This window comes from Heliconius melpomene, chromosome 4 (genome assembly GCF_056956725.1).
Source record: "Heliconius melpomene rosina isolate 202511_hmr_F chromosome 4, ASM5695672v1, whole genome shotgun sequence".
In the NCBI taxonomy this organism is placed as follows: Eukaryota; Metazoa; Arthropoda; class Insecta; order Lepidoptera; family Nymphalidae; genus Heliconius; species Heliconius melpomene.
Genome location: NC_140392.1, coordinates 5,732,258 through 5,739,199, shown reverse-complemented (window position 1 = coordinate 5,739,199; position 6,942 = coordinate 5,732,258).

Sequence of the window (6,942 nt, the reverse complement as noted above, 5' to 3'; positions counted from 1 at the left end):
CAATCTTCAATTGGGGGAATTAATTACTATTTATTAATTTTAGTATCTTAACTCCCTTTCCTCTACTTACCCTGCTGCATACAAGATACCGCCCTCCAGGTGGACCAACAACCTTAAGAAGACAGCGGCAATCCGCTGGATTCAAAGGGCGCAGGTCCGGACGGAGTGGCGAGAATTAGGGGAGGCCTATGTCCAGCAGTGGACGTTGAAAGGCTGATGGATGGATGGATGGATGGTACAGCGAAGTTTAAAAAAAAAAAACTTCCGTACAATATCAGTTCTTTTTAAACCAATATAGTTTTATAAATCTAACTTGGTGTTCTTAAGGCAGCTGAAAAGGATCTTTTGGTATTAAGACAAGTTTATGCTTCCCCGAGAGTGCACTACCACATAAACTCGTATTTTGAGCCAAGAAATGCTTTGAACTTTATGAGCACTTCTCCATTATTTACGGCATATTATTTATTTTACAGCTTTTCATTTTGATCAAAGGATGAAAGGGATTTTTTTCTTTAAAATCCCACCATGTTTATTTTGTGAATGTGAGAGACGATGAATGTAAACAGGGTTTAAGCAAATAAATATAGAAAATATGATAATAATAAAATATACTGCATAATAAAATTGATAGCACCGATTTTGAAGGGGTCGTATTTCTGTATGTTATATTATCAAGGAATATAGTTGAAGTAAACGAACTAATTTAAATTGAAACAATAGCGAATTTTATAAATATTAAAGAATATCCTCTTAATTTAAAGATTTTTAATTAACTACATATATACTTACTAAAAGAATATTAAAAAGTTTGTTTTGTTGAACGCATTGATCTCAGGAACTACTGGCTAGAATTTAAAAAATGTTTTTGTGTTGTTGTATTTATTGCTAAAGGCTACCATTAAGTTATCATTTTCTAAATCTTCTTAACTATTAAACTAATAAAATTATATTAATTGTCTGTTTATATTTTGTTCGTGTAATTAATTAGCTATCAATCTGTCAAAGAAACATCTAGAAACAGAACATGCGGCTATTTAGTTAAATATTAATTATTAATTTCACGTCCTAGGGCAATAATTTAATCATATTCAAACTTCGTCAAAGGGATTCAGCTAATTTGATTTCAATATTCCAATAACCGAGACCATCACATATAGCACAGATTATGTCTTAACTATGTTATTAATTATACGTGTGTATAATTACATAGTTATATTATGGAAATATATACAATAGCAATTACATTAACTGTATTAATTACAATCTGGTAACGAGACAAATCACGGCGTTTAGTATCGCCACTCAACACGCAATGCCTATTGAATGTGAAGTTAAAAAAATATATTATCTTCAGCAATAGTTCGTATATCGTACCATAAAATAAGTCGTCTACTTTGTAAGCGAACAGAAAATATTTAACTAAATTTTATTATTCTACTATGTAAATATATATCACAAAGACAGTTTTATTCGAGCGCTTGGTAAACCTATAAACATTATGAGTTTAATTAGTATTTAAGGGACTTTGTACAGTTAATTACCCGTGATAGCCGCGTTACCGCTAAACATAACTAATTTACGACTTCGTGGACAAAACAACTATGTTACAATACAGATTAAAAATATTATTATTCAGTAATTTACTATTTTAGTTTTAATTATATAATTTAAAATTTTATAAATCGTCAAGAAATATTATAAAGCACTTGTTTTTTTTGTATTCAATTATGTATTAAATATGTACAAGAGTCAAACGTAAAGTTTTAAGAAATAAAACAAGTTAACTAAACCTATCTCTATCTGTATTCTACTTTTTTCCCATCTTTCAACAACTATCAGTAGATTCCTTTTGTTTCTACAATAATATAAAAGATCTAGATATAGTAGATAATGAAAAGGTAATAATATATTACAGAAGCAAAAAAAGTACCAACGTAATATAATATTAAGGTACGATTTAATGTTAGCAATAAAGTATGGCTTCGTTCGACGGAGCGTAGATTGAAATTGACTCAGAGAAACATTACCGCTCTGTCCGTAGTTACGCACGAAAACCCTGGGGAGGACCATCAGCTACTATGTTAACGTCGTCTTATCGAGACAGCTAAATAGATAACGAGATGAAATACCTATTAACCTTTTCTAAGCTATATACTAAAAATTTATAGTAAAATAAGAAAAAAATAATATAGAAATGTATGGGTGTTAGATGAGATAGGTATGTAACGTGTTCCAAGATCTATCTAGTTCTTTAAAAATTTTAAATAAAGTGCGTATTTGCGGATAATACCTTACTTACCTATAAACTTAGTTAGAAAAATTCTGGTCACGGTCAGAAAAATATAAAATAGATAAAAATAGTAATAACATTTTTTTTTTATTTAAAATAATAAATGTTAGATGTGATTCTGCTTAAATCACCTATTTTCGTTATACATATAAAGTGGGGAACGGAGTGTCCTAATTCTAGGTTCCCTCTGCCTACTCTGCTGGGTGCGGGATACAGCGTGAAGCTGATCTATTCATTTATATTTTAATGTACAATATGCAAGTAATATTTTTATTTTTTATTCTATTTTTATGGCTTATACAAATATGGTCTACCTATATCAAAATCTAAATTTACCAAATCTTCCAGGTCAGATAGTCTATGAGCGGTCCTAGCGCAACGCCCTGGCGCTCATACTGTATAGAGGTTTCGTGCTCAACAGACCGTTGCTGTCTTAACAATGTTTAGTCGAGGCTTGATATCACAATGAAAGTTCAAGATTTATCATGATTCCAACAAGGTGAAGTAAAGGATTTTTTTGCTTACGTCCCCAAATATTTCTGGTTTGAAAAATATTTAGCACACAGCAGGGTAAATGATGTAGATTCCTTTCTCCTAGTGGGAATCGAACCCACAATCTATCCCGCAGACGCAACAGAACCCCAAACCCTGCTCCACGATTGAACTCGAAACATTTAGCTCTTCTTGGAGATATGAGTATATAGGCAGGACCCAATATTATGTTTTGAAGTTATGCCTATACTATAAGTTACCAAACAGAGGCCAAAGTGTCGCCGGACTTAATTGGTGATTGATAAAGTTTTGATCGACTAAGTTCAAAGACCAGTTTGCTTTGACTTTGATAGAGTGGTCGGTTGTAAGTGCTTTAATAACATGGTTTTAGATCCATAAATATGGTTTTTAAGTCAAAAAATCAGCTTCTTGCTTTATCCCGCACACAGCAGGGTAGACAGAGGGAACCTAGTGTAAAGACACTCCGTTTCCCATTTTCTGCCGAATTCTAGAGGAGTGTTGAGTGGCAGAACTAAACGCCGTGCTTTGCCTCGACACCAGATCGAAGAAATGGATATATAAACGTAAATAAATATTTCACTTCACTTTTTCACTTTCACTCACTCGAGTGGGGATCGAACCCACAACCATCGCGTTACAGTCACACCCTTGTGCCGCTGCGCCAGGACGGCCATGGTTTTTTTATATAAAAAAAAATACTTTACTTTTACATTTAATAAGTTCTCCAGATTTGTGCTGAGATCTTTTATTAAAATAAAATCGTGTCTTCTCGCAGGTCACCTTTTCGATTTTATAAGAAAGATGATGTAATTTCAACTGAAAATGACTTGTCAAAATAAAAGTTATTAGATTCCACTTTTAATATAATGGTTCAGTAAGAAAACTTTAAGATATTTGTAAGAAAAACAAGGAAAAGCTTTAGAACGCGTCACAGAACTTTATACAAACAGTGGTAACTCAACCTGAGGCAAACTTATCCACAGACCTTATTCTGTAGTACTTCTCTGCAGTTTTAGAGACGGTAAGTTTCAACTAGATACGAATCAGGTTAGTTTAATTATTCAAGTAATTACTTAGGTAACCTAAAAAAATACTAAATTTAGAAATTCTTATCGCAGAAAATCACAGGCGTCTTATATTTCCAAGATATAATATTAAAAAAAATATATTTTATTGCCGTTAGAACAACCAGGCGATGTTTTAAATATAATTTATGGCAAAGCTTAATATTTATGTGAATGAAATATACTTCCTATAACAGTTATATTTGTTTTTAAGAGCACAGTAATAACATCATATCAATTTTTATATTCTTTTTATTTATTTTAAATTATTTCGAAATGGTATATAATAGAATATTTGGCGCAATAAATTATATTAATTTCTCCGTTCAGGGAAAGTGCGGCGTTGAGTTTCGCCATTTAACACTCAACATCTCGAATTTGAATGGAAGATATGGAATATCTTGACTATTTGTCTACAGAGGTATATATTACTAGCGGCCCGCCCGCGGCTTCGCCTGCGTGAACTACTTTATCATTAATTTCTATCTCCATGAGTACCTACGTCCTATAAGTGACGTCCATGCAAAATTTGAGACTCCTAGCATTTGTAGTAACGAAGTTTCATACAAACTTTCAACCCCAAAAACAACCCCTTAGAAGTCGAATATTGCAAATTCCCGTCTTAGCGAGCACCTACGGCCTATAAATAACTCCTATGCAAAATTTGACATTCCTAGCACTTGTAGTTTCTGAGATTTCGTGATGAGTGAGTGACCTTTCGATTTTATATATATAGAATATGTATGCGTGATGCTAAAAAAAACAACAGGAATATAATTAAAATATAAAATGGATGGATGAAACAAATATTGTTAAGTTTACAAAGATTACAAACATAAAAAAAACATTTGTTTTTAAAATGTTTTTGTTTGAATTGATAGGTGTATTTTAGAATATTTGTGTTCTATAAAATAAAATAAAAATATTTGATAAATACAAATACAGATAAAAAATATTTTAAAACAAAAATACTGTTTTTAATGTGTATTGTAATTTTGTATTGTATTTTTTAATATTTTTAGCCAAACCGCGATATAAAGTTTATTGTTTGAACAGCAAGTTTATAAGGCTGTAAAATATTTCCTCGCTTGACACGGGCATCATATTCTGCAGATGATTTATTCATGGCGCCGTGGGGATGGTGACTTGCTATATCTGTTTACATATAGTATAGTGTTCCTGTGAATAATAATTAATTAAGGAAATGTATGTCTGTATGACACATTTATCACGTTACATATGTTAATTTTTTTACGAGTCAGCTGAGGCTGTCTTGACGCATGGGCAAAATGGGGTAACTGTAATGTGAGGGTTGTGGGTTCCATCCCTGTTCAACCCGCAATGCGTCGAAAAAATTAGCGGGAAGTGGAGAACAGAGTGTCTTAATTCTAGGTTACTTCTGTCTACCGTATTATTTGCAGCATACTTATTTAGTGTTTCGTTTGATAAATAATGAATTATAATTAATAAGCAATGACGCAATGCTTTAATTTATACATTTTTATTAAAATCTGATTATCCTTATTATTTAAACCTAAAATTAGATTAAAAATTACACTTATTGGGACGTGTAAAATATAATTTAAACCTAATTGGAGCAAAGTTCATAAATGTACTTATAAATTTTATTCAATTTAATTACTTTGGTGAGCACCTCATCTCTCCAATATTCATTAAAAGTAAATTATATTGGAGCCTTCTAATATTCGAAAATCTTATTTATAAACTTATAATTATTAATATTCTGAAATTTCATGTTAAAATCTCGTATTGAAGATTATTTTACCAGAAAGCTCTTGGATAGCACGTCCTCACTCTAGCCAATTAAGCTATAGGTACGCTCACCGCCCGCCACGTGGAACCTGATACGGCTGGAACAACTCCTGTTGTACCTTTTAATATGTATAGAGGCTTTAGCGTGAGAGTAGCTTAAAATATACTTGTTGTACTATTATTGTTAAATATATTAATCATAATAAAATTCCTTTCTTCTATTCTTTCAGTAAATATTTCCAAAACCCAGAAGAAAGTTGATGTAATGACGATTAAAATAGTAATATGTGCTTTAGATACTGGCTTGTGCATTTAATTATGCTATTTATATATACATAAATGTGAATAAACTAAAGGCGTGTTGTGCTCAACGCCATGGATTTGGTACCACTGTAAAGAAATGAAAATCTTCATAAATAATAATTCATTCCTTCGAGTGGGAATCGAATCCACAACCGTAGCGTTACAGTTACATGCCTGGAACAGCGTCTTTATTACATAACGAATTTATATATTTCCTGTTTAAATTGCTCGCTTGCTTTTATCAAAGATTGCATATTCTTGTGTACGTTCGAGCAAAATACCCCAATTTTCTACACCGAATTTTATTGCAGCTATATTTTCTCGCACCAATCTTATTTCTCTAGATATACCAAAGCGCAAATTGTAATAATCTTTGTTCTCAAGATTCATTAAATGCAATTCAACAGCGCACGGCGTTAAGCGCAACGTTTTCTCGTTGGTTTAATCTGGGAACAAAAGAGGCAAATTGAACATACCATTATACAATGTTCGCTTATAGTCATTTTATTTATAAACGTAACATTGTTTTGGATATGAATATTATTTTGTATTTTTTTTTCTTAAGGCACTTTGTTTCCCACTTAACGCCGAAATCTGGAGGCATTGAGTGTCGAGTGGTGAAACTCTACGCCGCGCTTTGTCTCAGTACTAACTGAAAATATTTCATTGCGTCAAGTGGGAATCGAACCCATCACCTGTTGCGTTTACAGTCACACGCCACGACTTTGTACTTGACTTGAAAATTAAATGTATAAAATAATTTCAACTATTTTTGTAGAGTTATTCTAATCTCTAATAGTTTGTTTTTAGACGACGTCGACGGGACGTTGCTTTGTTGTCTTTGTTTATCTGGAAAATTTCACTGCAAAATGGTGCACTTGCATATTTTCCCCATAGATATTGTTATCTTCTTGCATAGCTTTAAATTTTAAGATAATACGTAGCGACGACTTTGTTCAATAGTGGAAATTTGCATACTATTTTATTATTTTTAATGAA